Source organism: Microcaecilia unicolor, chromosome 2 (genome assembly GCF_901765095.1).
Source record: "Microcaecilia unicolor chromosome 2, aMicUni1.1, whole genome shotgun sequence".
In the NCBI taxonomy this organism is placed as follows: Eukaryota; Metazoa; Chordata; class Amphibia; order Gymnophiona; family Siphonopidae; genus Microcaecilia; species Microcaecilia unicolor.
In genome coordinates, this window is record NC_044032.1 from 269,733,391 (window position 1) to 269,758,284 (window position 24,894).

Genomic DNA, 24,894 nt, shown 5'->3' on the forward strand with positions numbered 1-24,894 from the left:
TCCTATAACTGCCTGAGCCTCTTTGCAAACCCTAATTGCCCTTCCTGAGACCTCTTTACAGGAGCTTCCAGCGGACTGGATTTGTGCAAGAGAAAAGCTCGATACATTTGTACCACAAACTCAGGAGGAAAACCTTCACACAACAGAAGCCGGAATATGAACCAGCAGAGAGACCAGTACTGCAGACAGACGCAGCATTCAGAGAGGAAGATGTAAGCCGCATTGAGCCTGCCATGAGTGGGAAAGCGCGGGGTACAAATGTAACAAAAAAAAAAAAAAAAGATAAAATGGAGGCGCTTCCCAACAAAATCGGAGCTGTCAGCGGAGCACATCCGAAATCTTTAGGATAAAGTAGTATTGTAGCTGTGTTAATAAATGCTTATAAATACAACATGGAAATAAGGTAAGCTTTATTGGACTAATTTTAATACATTTTGACTAACTTTCGGAGAACAAAACCCCCTTCCTCAGGTCAGGATAGGACACTAACAGCACTAATACTGTATTGATCTGAGAAAGGAAGTTTTGGCCTCTGAAAGCTAAATGTATTAGTCCAATAAAATGGTATTTTATTTTCTATTTTTGTTTTATTTCTATTTGTTAATTTGTAAAGTGATTGGTATTTGTTAGTTTTTTCAAATTTACATGCTGTCTTTATATTTCACACAGTACTAAGGGCCATTTTCTGTTTCTGTGGTATTGCATTGTATGTTCAGTCTGGCCTCTTGGGGGTTCAGTTTAATTTTTGTCTAAATAGAAAGTTTATGATTACTTACTCTATAGTGGTTTAGGGTGTATCTGTGTTTGTGAAAAAGACATGGCTTTCAGTTGGCATTGACTGTGCAGGATCGACAATCTGTACTATTCTGTCTGGTTTCGTTTTACAATGGGTGAATTGATGTTGTAGTGCTTACTGTAGTGTTTAAAATGCTTTCCTTTTCCTTATGTGACTCGTAGAAATTACTGCTTATAGTAGAATTGCTCTAGAGATCCTGAGTGTTTTGTATTCTCGGTATGCCTACTACTGGATTTTGGAGGGGGTGTTAAAAAAATGACCGGCCCCGGGTGTCAACTGCCCTAGCTACGCCACAGATATATTCAGTCTGCAGCTCCTTTTCACAACCTGCCTCTTCCAACTCCATTAATCTAGAAAAGACACTCACCCATTTCATTCTCTTACCTTCTATGTGTCTTACACCATATTATGCCTGGTTGCTGTGTCACGCTTCCCCCTCTGGCCATACTCAAGTCCAGTCTAAACAGGTTTATCTTAAGGTAGTTTTATGGACTTTTCCAGTAATTTGTCCAAACCTTTTTTTAAACCCAGAGCTACTCTGCTTCTACCACATAGTCGTTCCAGGGCTTAACTACGAGATGAGTTGGAAAGTGATATGCTGTAACACTTAGGGGGATCTAGCATGCATTTTGGAAAAGGTTTTGTGGTTTGATTAATCCAAATTGGAACATTTAGGTCTCAATGTTCAGCTGTGTGACTTAACACAATCCCTGCAGTAGATCATTAAATTGTCTGAATGCTATGCAGCAGAGAACAAGAGGCATGTGAAGTAACAGAGAAAGATGGTATAAAGCACAGGGAAATTTCAGTCCCTTTAGATTCAGACAGGGGATAAGACACCTTTCAGCAGGACAATGACCCTGAGAAATATTAGAGAAGCTAAGGAAGAAGTGAATGCCCTCAAGTAACCTAGTCAAAGCCACACCTGAATCCAACATCTGCAGCAAGACTCTGATTGTGGTCCCATAGGCTATCACCACCCAAGAAGATCTTTTGCTATTCTGCTTAGGATGGGGGAAAATGTACACAAACTGTGCAAAGATGGGCGACAACCTAAATTATTCCTGGCTTCCAAACACAAATATGAAGACAGGAAATAAGGGTATTTCAGTTTTTCTCCATTGTGACCTCTTGGACAAGTCATTACATCCTTCATTGCCTCAGTTACAAGTATCATAAGCCCTCTGAGAACAGTCAAGTATGTACTGTACCCAAGTACAACTGGCCATTTACTACTGAAAAAGGGTACGAGTGGAATCTACATCTGAAAATATAAGAGTTACTCATTTTTTTAGCTTATTTCCTTTTCATATTTCATAACTCCCAGCTCTGCCTCCAAAGTAACCCAGTGTTAACAAGAGTGCCATGGCAGTCAGAGCCAATTCATCAGCACTGTCCAGTTCAACACAGATTACCTGCTCCTGGACTGGCCAGCATGATTTAACCAGGCAGGAGCCATATATGTTGATCCTTACCTTCTTCAGGCAAATCATTCCCACAACCCTCATGCAGTCAATTCTAGGCATCCAAGGAACACATTAAAAAAAGTATGTCAGGTATGTCCACTAGATGGTTCCAAAACAAATGATAGATCCTTGATAGTACAGGGTAAGGCAAAAAAAAAAAAAGCTAATCCCAGAGGGTTGCTTTTTTTCCTGTTCTAAGCGACCACTTGGAATTACAATATGAAACTTTATAGCTTTGTTACTACTTTTGTGCCAAGTAGAATGGTAGAATAATGAGTGTTTCAACACAGCAAAGTTAGACTTTTTAGCACAATCATCCAGCTATTTTCACACATTCAAAAAATATTTGCACTTTAAAACTACTATTTGAAGGAAAAAAAATCACGGGGTACCAGCTTTACTGTTAACGTTGATACGTGACGAAGACTTTTGTTTTTGAGTATTTTTCTGGAAAAGTCCTCTCCTTGTAAAATTCAAAGTGCTGCCTTATCAAATTAGCCTTCCTAAGCCTTCCATGTTTGTTTTTAATCCTAAGGATCTAAATTGTAACCTGAATGTCGAGCTTCCTATTACCTTACTTGCCTTGCTACTTTGCTCATTTCACTATAAGCATGTCATAGCATCTAACTACAGATCTTAAGAGCATGCGCTGCTTCAAATCCTTTAAAACTGTCATCCCTTTTATACTTTTCTAATCTTGTAATCTCATTTATATTTTCTTACCCCTAGTTCTACAAATTTACCCTTAACAGCTGCCTTGAGCTATTCTCAAATTACACTTTGGAGAAGGGGAAACATTCCCTGACAACCTGCAAGAATTTTTCCACATCTTTCAGGGGTCTGACATCCTCACTTATTCGAGTTTCCTTATGTCTCTCTCCTATGTACATCTTGGACAGGACCACACAATGTTATCAGTTCTGCTTTGAGCTATCTTTAACATACCTACTTCAAGGCACAATAAATCAGTTCTTAAGACTTATAGGCTCTCAAGGACAAATATCTACTCTCTAGGGTGTATGCAACATGAAAACGTTGGCCTGTTTCCTGGACTCCACCTTTTTGAATGAACCACCCTAGGTATGAGGACTAGAAGACTACAGTGGTGGGGAATGTTTCTGGGCTCTGTTCACTCTCCCTTTGAGCCTTATAGTGTAAAGAAATTCATTGGTAAGATCCAAGTTTTATCAGTCACACTGAAATGCTCCAAGTGCCCCTTCTCCTCTCCAACTCAGAGTGGCACACAACTTGCAAGTGCATACAAAGGGGATGGAAAGAATTCCATAAGCCATGCTCCATATGCTTTCCCTACTATTTTTAAGGGAATTGTTAACCAACTTCTAAATGTAAAACCTCCACTGTAAACTTTAGACAATTAGCTTTTAAATTTGTTGTTCTAGCACCAATTTTAACCTGTTTTACTGCATTTTATACACATTTAGCTACGGTGTACACTATATATTAATACATTTAACATGTTTATAGATGAACACTATATAAAACATCAGCCCTTCAGTGCTATACCCCTACAGCATAACCAGGAGAATGCTCGAGCCCATAATCTTGTATCTGGCTTAGCGTTTTTCCAGGGGGAGAGCAGTCTCTCCTATAGAACAAGGAACACAATAAAAAAAAAAAATCCTGCACTGGAACAAGACTGCAGCAGAACATAGGACTCAGCTGCCTAGGGACCTAACCCACAGAAGGTGGGGCTGTCAGGAAGCTCATGGAGTTTATCGGCGTTTATCACTAAACTTGACCTACGAAGAAACTAAATATAGAGACTGGTATTTGGACACTGACAAGGACTGAAGCACTTGAAAAAGGGAACTGCTTAACATTTTTTCACCTGCTGGCTGGAAGCGAGAGCGCACAAAAACCAGGCTCTGTTCCCTGAAACCTTGATCTGCTTATCTGACTGAATCTGTATTTTGGGGTATTGTGATTAAGAGTGAAGGGTCTCAGACTTCAAACAAAACCTTAATTCTGGATTTATCCCTGTTTCAAACTGATTTTTACTTCATCCTGAGAGAATTAGTAAGAGGTAATAATATGCAAGTGAAGAGCTACCTCCAATGGAGTCTTCTGGGTTTTTTTTGAGCGACATCTTTCTTGGCTGGTGGGCACAACAGGTAATACTGCAATCTAGCAGGTACCTGTTTAGAACAAAAAAATACAATATACACACTAGTGCTTTCAAAGTCCACACTAGATTTGAATTTTTATTCCATTCAATTTTATACATAGCAACATGATTGGAATCAGATTTCCCTGAGTATTACAGTATCGTTGCTGCTGGAATCCAACATTAATCTTAAAATTTGCTATATAAAATGTCCATTTGATTGTTTCAGTTTCTTTGAAATTTAACATGAAAGCACACCAAGTGAGAATAATTTGACCACCTTCCAACGTGTAAAACATTTTAAACGAGAAAAAAGAAGGCAAGAGTCTGGGCCAAAAACTGATCATTCATAGCAAGATGCTATTTCAAAATACAGAATCCCTTATTAAAATGGAAAGCTGTTTTACTAGATTTTTGTTTTTTTTGCTTTTTAAGATAGCCATACTGGTCCGAACACTGGTCCATCTAGCCCAGTATCCTACTTCCAACAGTGGCCAATCCATGTTACAAAGTACCTGACCAAAACCGAACAGCATCATTCCATGGCTTACCCATGTCTGTCAATAGCAGACTATGGACTTTTCCTTAAGGAACTTGTCCAAATCTTTTTAAAACCCAGATACGCCAACCGCTGTTACCACATCCCACTACTACTATATATGCAGAATACAGAGTATAGATCAGGAATACACCTATAGAACAGGTGAAAAAAGAAAGTCAAAACCAGAAGAGAGAGAATGGGATGTATAAAGTTTTTTTCTTAGCTTGTATTTTAATTTTATTTTAGACATTTATATATCTAGATCATTTTTCTGTCCTCTTTGGACATGTCATGTCATGTTGACTACAATACTTCTTTTGGTTTGTGTTCATTCACTTCTGTGGACTTTATGTACCTCCAGCAGCAGCAGGAGAAATAGAAGACAAGATGGACATCGTTCCTGCAAACATCAGGACTGCAAGTCCCAACGCCTCAGTGGAGGTGGGGGAAGGAAGTCACAAAGGTCCCTCATGAGCCATTTCTGATGTCAGAAACAGCCTATCAGCACACACTAGTTCACCTGCCTAGTCCTAGAGATCTGGCTCCTGCACCATCCAGGGCTCTCTGGGGGTGTTTAGGGACTTTTTTTATTTTGCAGTAGCAACTAAAAAGCCTCATTTCCTATAATAGATAAGGCTGACCAGAACAATCTGGGAAGAAATTTAGCACCTGGGAGATTCAGAGGGAGCTCTTGGGGACACAAATAGGATGAATGAGTAAGAGGTGGGGAGACAGGAACCCACATCCCTGGGCGAGATCCCGTGGAACCAAGCCTCACCCAGTGGTACTAAGTGCTACTGGGGGGGGGGGGGGGAAGAGACTGTGGAACCAATGTGAACTGCTGAAAGGCAAAGCAGATGTGTCTCTGCTCAATGATAGACACTTGCCACATCACCTGATTGTTGTACACCACAGTAGTAGCGTTCTCTGACCTTAATCAGTCTTCTCTTCCAGGAGTGGCCTAAACTTCAGTAACACAAGGCAGACCGCCCCCAAGTCGCCAGACGGTTGATAGACCAGGGTGCTTCCTGATTTGACCGGTTGCTATGTGCCCCCCAACCGAGGGCTGCATCTATGTTAACTACCCAGTGAGGGGGATGCAGAAGAACCCCCTTCAACAGATGAACCAGACTGTCCCACCAGTCCAGTCTCAGGCATTGGAGAAAAAGGACGCTGAAAGTCTTAACCGACCGGACCCCCCCCCCCCCCCCCCAAATAAGCCCATTTCAGAGGGCACATATGAGCCCTCAACCAAGGAACAACTTCTAGAGTTGCCACAATGAAGCCTAGGATATGCAGATAGTCCCAGACCCTGGGCACCTGAAGTTTTAACAGCTGTACACCTCTGCAGCTTCTCCATCTGCTCCTCTGGGATCTCCCAGACTGTGTTGAAGTGGACCCCTAGGTACTTCAGCACCTGAGAGGGAACTATTCACCCATTTCATTCACAACCCAGCCCAGAGACTCCAGAAGGGAAATTAACCTCCACAACCAGTAGCACCAAGTGCAAACTGGGGGTTGTGGAGTCAAGCTCCATGCTCAAAAAGGCACAGAACAAATCTGTAAGCCTAGGAGCAGCCCTTAGGCTCAGCCACACTGCAGAGCCATGTCCAGTAAAGTGGGGAGCTAGGCCAGGGATTCAGAATCACCCAGCGTACCTACCGCCTGCTAAAGTTAGAGAAAAATACTGGAATCTTCCAAGGGGCGCCACAGCAAATACTAGTGACATCAAAGTAAAATTAAGTTCTGATAATTTTCTTTCCTTTAGTAGCAGCAGATGAATCCAGGAACTGGTGGGTTATATCCACCTACTAGCAGGTGGAGATAGAGAACACTGAACCAAAAGCAGTGACACTGGACGCCCAGCTCCTTGTCCCCTCAGTATAGATCGTATTCCAAAGCAGATGAAAGGAGCCATAAAGAGAAAAAAATACTCTCCTTAACAAGTGAACAGCCAAGGAAATAACTTGAAACTCGAACAATTATTGACTCAACAAAACAAAGGAGTCAAACATCGGAATCCATCAAATTGAAGAAAAAAATTCCTCTTGGTTTCTTAAAGAATCCCCTGCAAAGATCAGGAAATAAGGCGAGAAATCCGGCTATCAAACGACTAAGGGAGGGGATCCTAGATTCATTTGTTGCTACTAAAGGAAAGAAAATTATCAGGTAGGACATAATTTTACCTTCCTTAGCATAAGCAGCAGATGAATCCAGGAACTGGTGGGATGTATAAAAGCAATCCCTTAAATAAGGTGGGAAGCCGCCACTCCCAAGAGAGTACCGTAGCCCCAAAACGCGCATCCTGTCTCGCATCCTCATCAAACCTGTAGTGTTTAACAAACGAATGGCGAGAAGCCCAGGTAGCCGCTCGACAAATGTCATCCAAGGAAACCACTCCTGTCTTCGCCCAAGAAGCAGCCTGAGCCCAAGTCGAATGAGCTCGCAACCCCTCCGGAGGAACTGAACCCTTCACCAGGTACGCAGAGGAAATGGCTTCCTTAATCCAATGAGAAATGGTCGCTTTGGACACTGCGCAACCCCTTCAGGGTCCAGCAACAGAACAAATGAGCAGATGCGTGGAAGAACTCAATCACGTGAAGATACTGGAGTAGAGAACAGCGAACATCTAAAAGATGCAAAGCAAAGTTTTCAGGAAAATCCACTCTCCGAAAGGAGAGAAGAAAAAGGCTGACTTAAATGAAAAGCAGACACCACCTTGGGCAAAAAAAGATGGAACCATTCTCAGACACCAGATTCAGAGAACTGAAGAAACTGAAGAAAAGGCTCTCGACACAACAGAGCTTGCAATTCCGAAACTCTGCGAGTAGAGGAAATAGCCACCAGGAACAGTCTTCAATGCGAGATCTTCAACCAAAGCAGAATGCAACGGTTCGAAAGGAGGGATTTGCAATGCACTAAGGACCAAATTCAACTTCCAAGATGGAAAAGGATGCCGAAGGGAAGGACAAAGATGCAGGGAGCCTCTCAAAAAACACACCACATCCGAATGGGCAGCAAGAGAAGCACCAGCCAAATGCCCCCGAAAACAGAGTTAAAACACAACCCCCTTTGAAGATCCTCCTGCAGAAAGGCCAAAATTTGCGAAACAGAAGCCTTAAAGGGAGACCAGGCACGCTCAGCGCACCACACCTCAAAGGTATGCCAAACCCTGGCGTAAGCAAGGTGGCAATCACAGAATCTTCATAACCCTTCTTCCTCAACCTTGCCCTCTCAAGAGCCAAGATGTAAGACCATTTCAGGAGGCCTTCTCAATCTGAACCGGGCCCTGATGAAGCAGCCCGGGAAAGACCTGAAGTCGAAGAGGGGGCCCCTCGAGAAGTTGTACTAGATCCACATACCATGGTCGACGTGGCCAGTCTGGGTCAACTGAAGAGGGGGCTCCTCGATAAGTTGTACTAGATCCGCATACCATGGTCGACGTGGCCAGTCTGGGTCAACCATTACCACAAGACCTCGATGAAGCCTGATCCGACGCAGCAGACGTTCGATGAGGGGCCAAGGCGGGAACACAAAGAAGACCGACCATTGGCCAAGGCTGTAACAAAGCGTCTAAGACCTGCAGACTGCCTCCTGCTGAAGAAATTTCATACTTTCGCATTTTGTCTGGTCGCCATCAGATCCATAACTAGAGTGCCCCACTACAGACAACTTTGATTGAAGGCCTCAGTCGCTAATTCCCACTCCGCGAAATCTAAGTGATACGGTCGAGAAAGTCAGCTTGCACGTTGCTCTGTCCTGCAATGTGAGCCGCTGAGAGAAAGCAGATGAGTCTCCACCTGCTGCAGATCGGTCGCTTCCGAAGCAAAGGCCACAATGAGTACCGCCCTGGTGATTGATATACGCTACCGCTGTGGTGTTGTCCGAAAGAACTCAAACTGCTTGCCCCTCTAGCAGATCCTGAAACTTTGAGAGCCAGATTTAGTGCCCTCAACGCCGAACTGATGGACCATTTCGACTCCATCAGAGACCACTGGCCCTGCGCCACCCATTTAAGACAATGGGCTCCCCATCCCGAGAGACTGGCAACCTGTCACTACAATTATCCAGAGGGGATGCCAAAGCCATCCCCTGCCAAAGGTTGTCAGCACACAGCCACCAGCGCATGCTGTCTCTTGCCAACAGAAGCCACGCCAGACGGCAATAATCCTGGGACACTGGAGACCAGCAGCTCAGCAAGGCGCGTTGAAGGGGACGCATGCGAGCTCTCGCCCAAGGAACAACTTCTAGAGTGGCTGTCATCGATCCCAGGACCTGAACGCAATCCCAGGCCAGAGGACGAGGGGAATGCAACAGGCTGTGAATCTGAGAGCAAAGTTTGAGCCTTCTGCTTTCCGGTAAGAAAACGTGTCCCTGAGCTCTATCGAACAGAACTCCCAGATATTCCAAGGTCTGGGAGGGGAGTAAAAAGCTTTTGGAAAAGTTGATCACCCAACCGAGGGACTGCAGAAACTCCAGGACCAGAGAGGTGGCCGAAAGGCTTTCCTGAGCAGAATCCGCCCGAATCAACCAATCGTCAAGATACGGATGAACTTTGATTCCCTCTTTCCTGAGGGAGGCCGCCGCCACCACTACCATCACCTTGGAAAAGGTACAAAGCGCGCAGAACTGAAAGTGGCGCCCCAAGATGGCAAAACGGAGATACTTTTGATGAGGAGGCCAAATGGGAATATGCAAGTACACCTCCATCAAGTTCAAAGCCATGAGAAACTCCCCTGGCTGAACAGAGGCGATGACCGACCTCACCATCTCCATGCGGAAGTGACTAACTCGAAGATACTCCACCTTCCTGAGGTCAAGAATGGGCCTGAAAGAAAATCCTTTTCGAGGAACGACAAAGTAGATTGAACGGCCTGAGCGCTATTTGGCTTGAGGAACGGGCACCATCGCCCCAAGATTAAACAAGGTTTGCAACGTAGCCAGAATGGCCTGGACACCGTGGCACAATGAGATTCCAAAAATCAGTCTCTAATGGCAACGGCAAACTAACCTGTAACCATCTTATAATATCCAAGACCCACTTGTCTGAAGTTATGGTGGTCCACACCCCGAGAAAGATAATTGCCCTCCTATGTAAAGGCCCGAGTTATGGACCTGCGCCCCATCATTGAGCTTGAGACCTATTTGAGGCTCGAGCAGCACTTGTCATTCTGAAAGGAAGACTTGCTGGAATCTGGAACACTGAAAGGAAGCATTACGCCTAGGATGGTACCACCGAACCTCCTGAAAATGAGGTCTAGCCGAACCAGATTTAGGGCCAGCTCGAGACCTGTCCTCAGGAAGACGCTGGGAATCCCACAAATCCTTAACTATCTTTTCCAGATCCTCACCAAAAAGCGACTTCCCCCAAAAGGGAAGCCTAGAGACGCTGTTTAGAAGCCATATCAGTGGCGCAGTGACGTAACCAAAGTAAACGACGAGCAGAAACAGGCAAAGCCATCTGCTTGGCCAAAGCTCTGACCGTCAGAGGGCATCCACCAAATAGGCAAGAGCCGACTCCAACGGAGTACCAACGAAGACTCCCGAAGCTGAATCCTGTTCCTGCTCCAAAGACTGCTGAAACCAGGAAAGGGAAGCTCTGGCAGCATAAGAACTACAAATAGAAGCCTGTAAAGCCAACACGGCCACTTCAAAAGAACGCTTAAGCGAGGCTTCAAAACGCCTGTCTTGCATATCCTTAAGGGCGACACTACCTTCTATAGGGAGAGTGGTCTTCTTAGTGACCGCCGTCACCAAAGCATCTACCTTAGGCAAGGAAAAGATCTCTAAGGTAGCCAGGGACACCGGATAGAGCCAAGTCATGGCTCCAGACACTTTTAAAGTACCTTCAGGGTCTGTCCACTGAGCAGAAATGAGCTCCTGAATGGACTCATGCATAGGGAAAGCCTTCAACAGCTTCCTAGTACTAGCCATTTTAGGATTTACAGAAGCAGCTGCAAGTTCCTCAGGATCTGAAATATTTACTGCAGCTAAAGCTTCAGAAATAAGAGCTCTAGATGAAAAATCCTCACTGCAGCAGGATCAACCTGCTCTCCAAACAAGGGCTCCCCCTCCTCCAAATCTTCTAACTTGGAAGGTCTAGAAGATTCCCCAGATCCCAGCACTACATAAGGGAGAGAATAACCCCCCCCCCCCCTCCATGGAAAGAGGATAAGCTCATCACAAAGCAAAGGTAGGTCCATGCAAATAGGAAACCTTCCTCACCATAAGGGGAGAAACCACAACAGAACAAGAGTATAACCAATTACAGATAAAAATTTCCAAATTTTGAAACTTGTGTTTGAAACTAAACAAAAGAACTGGAGCAAACAGGAACAGAGTGAATAGAGAAAAGCGACAGAAAGCTAGGGAGGGATGCTGGATTCATCTGTTGCAGCTAAAGGAAAAAATTATCAGGCAAGACAATTTTACCTTCCTTAGCGCAGGCAGCAGATGAATCCATCAACTGGTGGGATGTACCAAAGCAGTCTCTAGAGGGAGGGACACTGTCGCCCCCCTTAAAAGACCGCCGCTCCAAAAGAAGCATCAGATCTGGCTGCTACGTCCTCTCTATAATGCTTGGTCAAGGAATGAACCGAGGCCCAAGTAGCCGCCTGACAAATTTCTTGTAAGGACAAGACCGAAGACGCCGCCCATGAAGTCGACTGCGCTGTAGTAGAATGAGCATGTAAAGGTTCCAGCGAGATCAGACCAACCAACAAGTACGCCGAAGAAATAGTTTCCTTAAGCCATCTTGCAATAGTCTGTTTTGAAGCCACTTGACCACTCGAATCCACAAGAAGCACAATCTGTCTTTGGAAGTTGTTAGACATCACCAAGTAGCGAAGAAGGACTAGACACTCATCCAAAAGATGAAGACTCCAGAAAGTCACGGGAAAATCCTCTTCCCTAAAGGAAGGAAGAAAAATAGACCGATTGAGATGAAAAGCCGAGATGACCTTCAGCAAAAAAGGCGGCACAGTTCACAACGTGACTCCAGTCTCTGAGAACTGCAAAAAGGGATCCTGACATGTAAGGACTTGAATCTCGGAGATTCTACACACAAGCTATAGCCACCAAAAACACAGCCTTCAGAGTGAGGTCTTTATCAGAAGCCCTACATAATGGTTCAAAAGGAGGGCCTTGCAACGCCCTACGAATCAAAATTACGGTTCCAAGACGGACAAGGTTGACGTAAAAGGGGGGGTGCAGATGAAGAGCCCCACGCAAAAAATGTACCACATCTGGATGCGCCGCCAAGGGGGACCCTGACACTCTTCCCCGAACACACGCTAGGGCTGCCACTTGAACCCATAGCGAGTTATAGGCCAAACCTTTCTGTAAACAAGTCTTGCAAAAAAGCCAAGAGCTGAGCCACAGAAGCTTGAAAAGTAGACCATGCGTGGGCCTCACACCATGCCACGAAAGTGCGCCAAACACGGGCATACGCTGTCGAAGTGGACCGTTTACGAGCCTGCAATAGAGTAGCTATGACAACTCAGACTAGCCCTTTTTCCTCAAACGTGACCATTCAATAGCCAGGCCGTAAGGCCAAAGTGGTAGGGATCCTCCATGTTTACTGGCCCCTGATGAAGGTCGGGCAGTACTGGTAGTCGAAAAGGCGACTCCACTAGAAGCCGTACCAGATCTGCATACCACAGACGTCGAGGCCAATCTGGAGCCACCAGAATGACTAGGCCTGGGTGTAGAGCAATCCTCAAAAGACCAAGGAGAGAACACATACAGAAGCGCATTTTCCCGGCCACGATTGTAGAAGAGCGTCTAAGCCTGCAGACTTTGGTTCCTTTCTTCCGCTGAAAAGGGATACCTTGGTGTTCCTCTGTGTTGCCATGAGGTCCATGGTCGGAGTTCCCCACCTCCAACAGATCACCTGAAAACACCTCCGCCAACAACTCCCACTTCGCTGGAACCAGGGTGTGTCGACTGAGGAAATCCGCTTGTGCATTGCTGATACCCGCAATGTGAGCTGCCGACAGGCACTTCAGATGAGCCTCCGCCCACAAGAGGCGATCTGCCTCTGTCGCCAGGGCTGAGCTCAGAGTGCCGCCCTGATTGATATAAGCCACCGCGGTCATGTTGTCCAAAAATACACAGACCTCCTTCCCCTCCAACAAGGTCTGAAACTGTAGGAGGGCGTTGAACACTGCTCTGAGCTCTAGTTGATTATCAGTCAACTGGCCTCGGTCGCTGACCAGGTTCCCTGGGCATAACATTGAAGACAAAGAGCCCCCCAACCAGAGAGGCTGGCATCTGTGACTACTACTGCCCACTGTGGAACTACCAGAGATACTCCCTTCTACAGGTGGGGACTTTGAAGCCATCATGTCAAACTGCGTTGCGCCTGGGAAGCCAAGGGAGATGGCACTGATAATCCTGAGAGACCGGAGACCACCTGCACAGAAATAACGACTGCAGTGGCCTCATGTGAGCTCTGGCCCAAGGAACGACCCTCCAAGGTCGCTGCCATTGAACCCAGGACCTGAACGTAATCCCAAGCCCGGGGACAGGCCAACTGGAGGAGGTCGGAAATCTGAGAATGGAGCTTGACCACATGCTCCTCTGGGAGGAAGGCACGGCCCAGCGCTGTATTGAAGCGAACTCCCAAGTAGTCTTAACTGTTGAGACGGAATCAGATGACTCTTGGGTAAATTGTTGACCCAGCGCAACAACTGCAACAGACAAATGACTCGGTCGGTAGCCTTGCGGCTCTCTAGAGCAGAGTCCATTCGAATCAGCCAGTTGTCGAGGTAGGGATGAATTTGATCCCTTACTTCCTCAGGAACGCTGCTACTACAACCATGACTTTGGAGAATGTCCGAGAAGTGGCAAGGCCAAAGGGGAGTGCTCGGTAATTGGAAATGACATCCTAAAATGGCAAAATGGAGAAAACAATGTTGCTGCCAAATGGGGATATGAAGATATGCCTCCTTGAGGTCCAGAGCTATGAGGAACTCTCCTGGCTGAACTGCTGCTACCATGGACCGCAAGGTTTCCATGCCAAAATGCCGAACCCTCAAGAACTGATTTATTTTGCGGAGATCGAGAATGGGCCGAAAAGAACCTCCTTTCAGGCACCACAAAATAAAGGAATAACCCATCTGAATTTAGGAAAGCGGACAGAAACCACTGCCCCGAGATCCAGGAGAGAACAGATAGTAGCTTTGATTGCTACCCGTTTGGAGGTGGAGGCACAATGGGATTCCACAAAAGCGTCACCTACGGGAGAAGAAAACTGTAGCTTGTAACATTCTCTGATAATATCCAAGACCCGTTGGTCTTAGGTAAAGTTAGCCCACTCTTCGTAAAATAGGATCAGCCGACCGCCAACCTCTGGAACTGAAGAGTGGACCCTCGCCCCATCATTGCGAAGGACGCCCTGAAACACCTGGGTGTGAGGCGGCGGCTGCGGAACGTTTATCATTCCGAAAGGAAGAACGCTGCTGGAAACTTTCGCTGGAAGTTAGCAGCAGGCCGACCCAGCCGAAAACGCCGAACCTCTCTGAAACAAGGTTGAGAAGAAGATGCAGAAGTCCTCTGAGTCGACCGAGCCCTGTCCTCTGGCAGACGTTGACCCTTAGAGTGACCTAAATCCTTGACAATCTTTTCTGAATCTTCCCCAAAGAGAAGCTTGCCTCGGAAAGGAAGCCAAGTGAGTCTCTGCTTAAAGGACAAATCCACCACACAATGGCGTTAGCCACAACAAACGGCGAGAAGAAACAAAGGGTTATTAAGCTTAGCTGATGAGCGAACGAGGTCATAAAGGGAATCAGCTAAATAAAATAAGCCTGATTCCAAACACAGACCCTCACCCAGGTCATGAAGCCAACTAAGACATGCCCTGGCTGAATACGAGCTACAAAATGACAATTGAAGAGCCAAGGCCAAAACTTCAAAGGAACATTTCAGAGAGGCCTCAAGGCAACAGTTCTGCATGTCCCTGGGCGCTACCCCACCTTCTACCGGAAGGGTCGTATTTGGTGACTGCAGTTACCAAAGCATCCACAGTAGGGTGAACGTACTTGTCCGCCTGATCCGAAATCACCGGATAAAGGCAGGACATTGCCTTGGCAACTAAGTCCCTTCAGGGTCAGACCACTGAGCTGAGATCAGCTCTTGAATAGCCTCATGAACTGGGAATGCCTTAGAAAGCTTCTGCATACTGGTCATCTTAAGATTGATCGAGGAAGACTGAGGTTCCGGATCTGCAATATCCAAAGCTGCCAACGCATTAGCAATGAGAGGTAAGCTCATCCTAATGGAAAACCCGAACTGCAGTAGGGTCATCAGGCTCTTCCTGCTTCAAATCACCCTCCTCAAAATCATCTGCTCTAGAAGGGCGGAGAGAGTCCCCTGACAAAGTAGCAGGTGAAGATAAAGGGGAACCGGGACCCAAAGATGCCCCCTCAGAAGTAGAGGCTGTTCTCTTAGGAGGGAGAGAATCTGCTCAAACCCTGCCACAGAGGAATTCATAGGCAGCAAAGGTCCCTGGGAAGAAGGCTGAAGGAGACTTCTTTAAAAGATAAGCCTGGTGCAATAATAGAATAAATTCTGGGAATTCTGGCACCAAAAGAGTTTCCCCAGACAGCCGCACTGAAGAGGGAGAAAAGCGCTCCGGATCCGCCGTAGGCAATGGCTCCGAAACTGCCATCCGCTGACTGGCAGGAGCCGCATCGAGGGAAGACAAAATGGTGCGCGGTGCAGCGCTATCAGCGTGGGAAACCAATGGCTCCGCGACTGGTGCCACCTCAGCCGACAGTTTTAGAGCAGCCTGCCAAAGACCCGCTGCGGATCTCTTTACCGCAGCGGGAGCAGCGCTTAACTGCTTCAGCTGGCATCCTGACGCGCTCCTCGAGAGAAATACAGGTCACTCACCCAGTGCAGCTGAAAATAGGACAAGCCTCCCAAATCGCAGACAGATCAGCTGATAAAAGCACACTGTTCCTACTCCCTCCAGCAAAACGCTAAATCTGTCTTGCTTTTCTTTTTTTTTTTTTTTTTTTTTTTTTTTTTAACAGCCAACGCTGCAGCAAGCTCTGAAGCTGTGTTTTTTTTGTTTGTTTGTTTTAATGGTAAGGATACAGCAATCAGGCAAGGCAGGGAGGCACAAGGGGACACAGGGTGAAGCAGGGACCCCCAAAAGAAGTATGCCCCCAAGGATGGCACAAGAGCCAATCGCCCCCACTCTCAACTGGCTAGCCAAAACTAGCCCAAGAGTCCCAAAGCAGAAGAATCCAGGAGCTGGAAAGGAGATGTCCACCACCTGCTTGAGATAGAGATATACTAGCTTACAGAGGGGCTGGTCATCCAATACCACTCACTTAAGTCAGTGATCTCTATCTCCACCTGCTGGTAGATGGATACATCTGCTGCCTGCACTAAGGTAGGTAAAATTAGTTCTTACCTGATAATTTTCTTTCCATTAGTCCCAACAGATCAATCCAGAGACTTGTGGGTCATGTTCCTCAACCCAAATGGAGATAGAGAGAACTCCGAGGTTTGCTATATGTGGTCATGTGCAACCCTCCAAACCTCAGTATGACGATACCAAAGCAGTAATCAATTCCCATACAATACGAATTGCACTCTCCTGCCTCTACCACAGTCCCGAAGGCTACGGAACGGCAAACCACACAATTGCTATCACAGTGTTCTACAGCTGACCTGCTGAAACTGATGAGCTGAGCTGCTAACAGCTGTTCTTTACCTCTTTATACATATTTAAATTCCAACAGACCAAACAGAGGAAACAACCGAACTACTCGAAAAGCTAAACAAACCAAAACATAGAACCCGCAGAATACCAGTATCAGTGAGGGCCTCTGGATTGATCTGTTGTAACTAATGGAAAGAAAATTATCAGGCAAGAACTAATTTTACCTTCCATTGTGTCCCACAGATCAATCCAGAGACTTGTGGGATGTACCAAAGCAGTCCTCAAGTAAGGTGGGACACGTCGGCCCCAGAGGCCAAAACAGATGCCCCAAACGCTGCATCTTGCCGCGTAGCTACATCCAAACGATAATGCTTCGTAAACGTATGCCCCAAAGCCCAAGTTGACGCTTTGTAAATCTCTTCCAATGGCACCAAACGACACTCCGCCAAAGATGTAGCCTGCACCCTCGTAGAATGAGCATACACGCGAATAGGAGGCACTTACCCAGACCTACTTAGGCTGAAACAATCACCTCCCGTAACCAACAAGCCACCGTGGCCTTCGACGCCATGTTTCCTTTATTATCTCCTGCAAACAGCACGAACAAGTGTCCGAACGGAAGGAGTTAGTGGCCTCCAAATATCGTACGAGTACGTGCCTCACATCCAAACAGCGTAGAACCCGGAAATTGTTCGAGTAATCTGCCTCACGAAAGGGTAGCAACATCAGCGATTGGTTCAAATGAAAGCGAGACACCACCTTGGGCAGAGAGGATGAAACTGTCCTGACGCATACCCCAGCCTCCGGGAAACAGAGAAAGGGGTCCCTGCAGGACAAAGCTTGAAGCGCCGACACCCGCCTCGCCAAGGCCATGGCCACCAGAAACAGCCTTCAATGTAAGACCTTGCAAAGATGCCTTAATCAGAAGCTTGAATGGAGAATGCTGCATTGCACGCAGCACCAAATTAAGACTCCACTCCGGTAAAACCGGAACCCTGAGGTCGGACATGGCTAACGTCATGAAGAAAACGTACCACATCTGGATGCAAAGCCAAAGGGCAACCGTGCAAATGGCCTCTAAAGCAAGCCAAAGCTGCCACTTGTACTCAAGGAGCTCAAGGACAGGGTCCTATCCAGCCATTCCTGCAAAAAAAAGCTAGAATGTAATGAGCTGAAGCCGACTCCGCCACAATCCCTGCAGAAGCACACCATGAGACAAAAGTGTGCCAGACCGTGCATATGACGATGACAGAGCGCTTCCGGGCTTACAGCATTGTACTTATGACTTCCTCGGAATATCCCTTCCGTCTGAGGCGCGCCCTCTGAAGAGCCATGCCGTAAGCCCAAAGCGAGCAGGATTCTCCATGCATACCGGACCCTGGCACAGAAGATCGGGTCGTACCATCAGGCGTAACAGTTTGTCGATCAGCAGACGGACCAGGTCCACGCACCAGGGCCATCTGGGCCAATCCGGTGCTACCAGAATCACCAGCCCTGAAATCCGAGCAATGCGCCCTAGCACCCGGCCTATCAGGGGCCATGGCAAAAACACATACAGAAGGATCTCCGGCCATGGCTGAATGAGCGCATCTATGCCCACGGCCCCGAACTCTCTGCCCCTGTGAAGAAGCGGGAGGCCTTGGCATTGGACCATCTGGCCATCAGATAGACCACTGGAACCCTCCAGCACTCATAATCTGGCAGAACGCTTGCTGGGAAAGCTCCCACTCACCCGTGTCTAGCTGATTCCGGCTGAGGAAGTCTGCCTGAACATTTAGTACCCCTGCAATGTGTGCTGCCGAAAGGAGAAACAGATGATGCTCTGCCCATCCGCAGAGAAGCGAGCTTCCTTGGCGAGCCGGGCACTCTTGGTACCCCCCTGCCCGTTGACGTAAGCTACCGCTGTCTCGGTGTCCGACAGAACTCGAACCGCCCGCATCTGCAGAAACGCCAGAAACTCCTGCAGAGCCAGACGAATCGCCCACAATTCCAAGAGATTTAATCGGCCATGTTGCCTCCGTCTGAGACCAGATCCTCTGTGCCGTCCTGCCGAGACAATGTGCCCCCCCCCCCCCCCCCGCCCCGACAGGCAGGCATCTGTGGTCACAACCACCTAATCCGGAGTCGCAAGAGGCATACCCCTCTACAGATTCTGAGCTAACAGCCACCATCGCATGGCAAAGAACGCCCACGGAGTTCAAGCAATCCATATCGTATAATCCTCAGATAGGGGTGACCACTGACTGAGAAGCGACCACTGCAGAGGAAAACCCTGCCCAGCTGAGTATCAAACAGGACCCCTAGATACTCCAGGGACTGATGGAGAGAGGTGACACTTCTACGTGTTGACTACCCACCCCAGAGAACGCAGCAGCTGAAGCACCTTGGACGTGGCCCGGGAACTTTCCTCATGAGAGGGTGCACGGATGAGCCAATCGTCTAGATATGGGTGTACCTGAATGCCCTGAGATCGCAAGTGGGCGGCGACTACCATAACCTTGGAAAAGTTACCAGGAGCCGTTGCCAACCCAAATGGCATGGCCTGAAACTGGAAGTGCTGACCCAGCACCACGAAGCGGAGGAAGCGCTGATGCGGCGGCCAAATGGGAATATGTAGATATGACTCCTTGAGGTCGAGAGCAGTCAGAAACTTCCCCAGCTGCACCGCTGCCATCACCAAGCATAAGGTCTCCATCCGAAAATGACGGACCTTCAGGGCCCTGTTCACCGCCTTGAGATCGAGAACCGGACGGAACACGCCGCCCTTCTTGGGAACTACGAAGTAAATGCAGTAACGACCCTGGCCCCGCTCGGCGAAAGGAACCAGACGCTTCGCGCCCAGCCGCAACAGCTCTGTTAGCATCCCCCAGACAGCCGCTCGCTTGGCCATCAACTTGCTTGGGGACTCCAAGAAAAAAATCTGGTAAGGGATGGACGAATTCGAGCCTGTAACCGTCTCGCACAATTTCCAGTACCCATTCGTCTGAAGTTACCCTGGCCCACTCTTCCCAAAAGAGGGATGGAGGCCCCCCATCATTGTGCGCCTCTGGTGCCCTGCTTAGCTCACGGCCCAGAGGTAGAGGGACGGTGGTCTCCCCGAAAGGGCTGCTGCCTCTGCTGGAATCAAGGTCTCTGAAAGGAACCAGAACGTCCTGGTCTATACCGCTTGGCCTCCCAAAACCGGGGATGAACAGAGCAAAAACTCACCTTCTTATCCTCTGGCAGCCGTTGACCCTTAGAGTCTACAAGCTCTTTCACGATTGCTGCGAGGTCCTCAAAGAGGAGCTTCCCTCAAAGGTAGGCGAGCCAAGTGAGACTTAGAATCTGCCACCCAGTGTCTCAACCAGACCCAGCAACAGGCGGTAACAGCCAAAGACATGCCCTTGGCTGACGCCCGAAGCACATTGTATAACAAATCTGCCAGTATGCCAGCCCCGACTCCAAGGCCGGCAGGAAGTGAATCAGCTCTTCTGCCGAACCAGCTTTATTAAACCAAAAAAAGGCGAGCCCTTGCGGCATAAGACCCACACACGGAGGCCTGAAGGCATAAAGACACCACCTCAAACACCGACTTAAACGAGGATTCCAGTTTTCGGTCCTGTGGGTCCCTAAGGGCAGTACCGCCTTCCACCGGTAGCGTGGTCTTTTTTGTGACCGCCGTAATCAAGGAGTCCACAGCTGGCATCTTAAAGGAGGCCACATCCTCTGGGCGCATCGGGTAAAGTCTCATCAGCGCCCGCGCCACCCTAAGGCCGGCGTCAGGCGTGTCCCATTGTGCTGCAATCAGCATCTTCATAGCCTCATGAACATGAAAGGCTCTAGAAGGACCTTTGGTCCCTGTCATAATGGAGTGAGCCGCGCTAGTTGAAGGAACTGCGTCTGGAGGGGAAATATTTAACATCTCCATAGCCTGTATAAACGAGGGGAGTTCGTCCCTACAGAACCATACCGCCGTGGGGTCACTGCCTTCCCCCGATGGCAACTCCCCCTCCTCAAGGTCCTCTGAGGGTGCTTGCAGGGAATCCCCTGAACAATGACCCTCCTCGGAGTCAGAAGGACCCAATAATTCCTCCCCATGCTCATGGCTTCCAGGCACGGCTTCTTAGGCAGATTAGAGGAAGAAACCTGATGGTTCCCCTGAATCCAAGGCTGCATGTCTGCCGCAGTGAATCCTCCCATGATCTTCATCTGAAAAGCCCTGTGAATTAAAAGCACAAACGCCAGCAAAAACAGCAGCGCTGCCTCGTCCACCCCCGAGGAAGGAGGACAGAGCACAGGTCTCACCCACTACATCTGCCTGCAGGGCGCCCATCACACTGCCAGTGTCTGCCCTCACCATGTGGGGCAACTAAAAAAATGGCGCCAGCCCCGTCTCTCGCCAATGGAACGGCCAAGGGATCCGCCACCTGCCTGCACCACAAGCCAGGAACTCCCTCTTTGGCTGCCTGCTCCTTCAGGCATGCCTCGCAGACTCCCTATGCTGCTCTGCTGTTCCCACACCGCAAGCAGCGCTTAGACTCAGACAGAGCCGACATCCCTGCCACTCCGTCCAACAAAGCCCTCCGCCCGCGCTGCCGACTGACTTCGGCCCAGCGCCCAATTTTGGTCTGAGGGAAATATCCCTACACAGCCCAAGGTTTTTTGTTTTTTTTTTTTAATTTACCTTATGAAGAGGCAGGATAGAAACGGAGCCGGACCCTACACAGAAGGTATCTTGGGAAGCTGGAAGAGACCTGGCACCGCTAGGTATACCCAGAGCTGACAACAGCCCCCTCAACCCAACAACAGGCTCTACAAAAACCCAAGGGAACAGGAAAGGAGCCAGATCACCACAGAGCTGCACTGGTATGACCCCCCACCTGCTAGAGAGAGAGAATACTGAGGTTTGGAGGACTGCATATGACCACATATAGCAAACCTCGGCGATCTCTCTCTCTCCATCTGCTGGTTCAGGGTCATAACCCACAAGTCTCTGGATAGATCCGTGGTATGCAATGGAATCTGTTTCTCCTTGGCTGTCTTAAAAAGCTGTGAGGAGAGTAAAAAAAAAAAAATTTTTTTTTTTTTTTTACAGACAGCTAGTAAAGAAAGACTAGAGAGATGGAGGAGGAACAGGGTAGGACAGGGACCTGCAGCACAAGTATGTCCTCAAGTTTGGCACCCATAGCCTAACACCCCTACACTCAAATGGCCAAACAGCCCAGGAGCTGGGAGAAATCAGTCCACCACCTGCTGGAGAGAGATATACTGAGGGGACAAGGAGCTGGACGTCCAGTGTCACTGCTTTTGGTTGTCTTCTCTATCTCCACCTGCTGGTAGGCGGATACAACCCACCAGTTCCTGGATTCATCTACTGCTTATGCTAAGGAATGCTTATGCTCCAGATGCTGGTAGGAAGGGATAAAACTCGTTTTTACAGAGCAGTGGAGCGGATGCCAAGAAAATGATATTTTAAATGCCAATGCTTACATCCTGCTCAACCATCAAGTTCAGAGAGGGTCAAAGCATTTATAAAACAAAAGATAAAAACATAAAAACCTAAATCACATATCAAATATTTAAATCAAATATTTTTGAAAGTCAAATCTTTAAAGCTTGTAAAATTACATACAGTTGGTTATTTCCCTTATATTAGACAGTACATTATTCCAAAGGGGCTGTAACCAAGTAAGGTCCTGTTTATGTTAGCCAAGCAGAGATAGGGAGATGGCCTCGTCAATAAAAGTTCCCTTGATCAAGAAGCATGTTGTATAATAAATACCAAAACAGTTAACTAGAGCACATGATGCATAGAATCTTAAAAACAAGCGTTAAGCACCTTAAATCCTAGCTTAAACAGGAAGAGTTAATTTACCTAGTGGTGTAGTATGATCAAATTTCACTCCACCTAAATCAACTCAGCAGACATTTTGAAGCTCCTATAATCTTTGTACTCAATTGGTAAACCTACTTGTCAAATATTAAAATAACCAAATAATGATTAGGGATATACATTCCGCTGGAGGGAAGGGAGAAAAGTGTGAAAAAGACAATGAAGAATTGATCAATGAGTTTTACCTAATCAGTAAAGGACAACACTAGCTAAGTAAAGTTTCTAGACACTGTACACGAGTTTCACATAACAGCTAATCCTGAAACTGACCAGAGGGAAAAATCAAATGTTACTCACTTGTAAGAGAAAATTAGGTTCCTACCATGATAATTTTCTTTCCTTTAGTCATAGCAGATGCAGCCATTACAGATGGGTTGTGTCCATCAGCCAGCAGAGGGAGATAGAGAGCACACTTTTCAGTGCCTCATACCAGCTTGCTCCACTGCCTCTCTTCAGTATTTGAAGCTTCCAAAGCAGTATGGCAAACCGCAATGGGAATAACATAAGCTTTCCTCACAGCGAACAATGGCCCTACAACAAAGGGCATTAACTCAGAATGGAGGGAATGAAATATCCTCCCGGAGGGCATAAACTCATCCTCCACTGAGACATAACTGGAGGAAATAAACTCATCCTCCCGGAGGGAAAAAAAAACATCCTCCAAAACATGAAACTGGAGGGAATTAAGTCATCCTCCTCTAATTGAACAAGAATCCTGAAGACTTTTTTCTGACTTTCTCCCAAGGACGGAATCTCCAGGAAACACGAACAGAACCTGAAATAGATTTACAGCAGATAGCATCAGACAGGGAGGGATCATGGCTGCATCTGCTATGATTAAAGGAAAGAAAATCATCACGGTAAGAACCTAATTTTCCCTTCCTTGTCATCAAGCAGATGCAGCCATTACATATGGGATGTATCAAAGCAATCCCTAGATAGGGTGGAAACAAGCCACACCACGCGCCAGCACTTGCGCTCCAAAATGTGCGTCCCTCCTGGCAGCCACATCCAGCCTGTAATGTCGGGCAAAAGAGAGCTTAGAAGCCCATGTTGCTGCACTACAAATCTCTTGAAGAGAGAGTGCTCCAGTTTCAGCCCAAGAAGAGGAAATTCCTCTAGTGGAATGCGCCTTAAAGGCATCAGGCGGGAGGCCGGCCGGCAAGCAAATAAGCTGAAAAGATAGATTCTTTAAGCCACCGGGCAATAGTGGCTTTAGACGCTGGAGACCCTCTGCGAGGACCTGATAGCAAAACAAACAGATGATCAGAGGTCCTGAAAGTTAGTAACGCGCAGATACTGCAGCAGAGTCCTGCGCACGTCCAACAGGTGCAATTGACCAAAAGATTCTGGAAACTCCTCCTCGACAAAGGAGGGCAAGAAAATAGGTTGGTTTAGGTGAAACGCTGAAACCACCTTAGGCAAGAAGGAAGGCACGGTCCGAACCGTGACCCCGGCCTCTGAAAACTGCAGAAAACGGTCTCTGCAGGACAGCGCCTGGAGCTCTGACACCCGTCTCGCCGAAGTAATGGCCACTAACAAGACGGCCTTCAGTGTCAAATCTTTCTCTGAAGCATGCTGAAGCAGTTCAAAGGGAGCACCCTGAAGGGCCTTCAGCACTAGCCCCAGGTTCCAAGCTGGACAAGGTGCACGCACAGGACGACGGAGCCTAAGCACCCCTCTAAGAAACCTTGCCACATCCGGATGAGCAGCTAAAGACACGCCTCCAACCTTGCCACGCAGGGAGGCCTACGCTGCCACTTGCACCCGCAGGGAATTATAGGCCAAGCCTTTTTGTACACCATCCTGCAAAAAGTCCAGAATCGGCGAGACAGGAGCCCGCAGGGGTGTGATCTCTCTGGAAGCACACCAGACTTCAAACTGACACCAAATCCTGGCATAAGCCATGGAAGTGGAACGCTTGCGGGCTTGCAGGAGAGTGGTAATTACTTTATTGGAATAGCCTCTGCCTCTCAATTGCGCTCTCTCAATCACCAGGCCATAAGACCAAATCGGCCGGCGTCCTCCATGGTCACCGGACCCTGTGACAACAGGTTGGGAACCAGAAGTAACTGAAGGGGATCCTCTACGAGCATCTGTCAGAGGTCCGCATACCAAGGCCTCCTGGGCCAATCTGGGGCGATGAGAACCACTTCTGGATGCAGCCGAATCCGCAGGAGCACTCGCCCTATCAAGGGCCACGGAGAGACCACATACGGAAGGCCCGGAGGCCAGGGTTGAGCCAACCCCGCCGCGCGAGGATCTCTCCATCTGCTGAAGCAGCACGGGGCTTTGGCATTGGAGCTTGTCGCCATTAGATCCATCACGGGCTTGCCCCACTTGGCACATATCTGCAGGAACACTTCGTCTGCAAGTTCCCACTCCGCTGGATCAATCTGATGCCTGCTTAGATAATCGGC

At 47.8% G+C, this 24,894-nt stretch overlaps 1 protein-coding gene across 6 annotated transcripts in view; it reads right to left on the reverse strand.

The window, feature by feature from the left end:
- Positions 1–24,894, reverse strand: part of ELAVL2 (ELAV like RNA binding protein 2) — a 520,063-nt gene that overhangs the window by 351,497 nt on the left and 143,672 nt on the right. The window contains exon 2 of one of the 6 annotated variants that reach the window (XM_030194163.1): positions 4,333–4,418. The exons of the other annotated variants lie outside the window; for them this stretch is intronic. The gene's annotated coding sequence lies outside the window, so the exon portion shown is untranslated. The remainder of the gene's footprint in view (positions 1–4,332; positions 4,419–24,894) is intronic. 6 annotated transcript variants of the gene reach the window in all.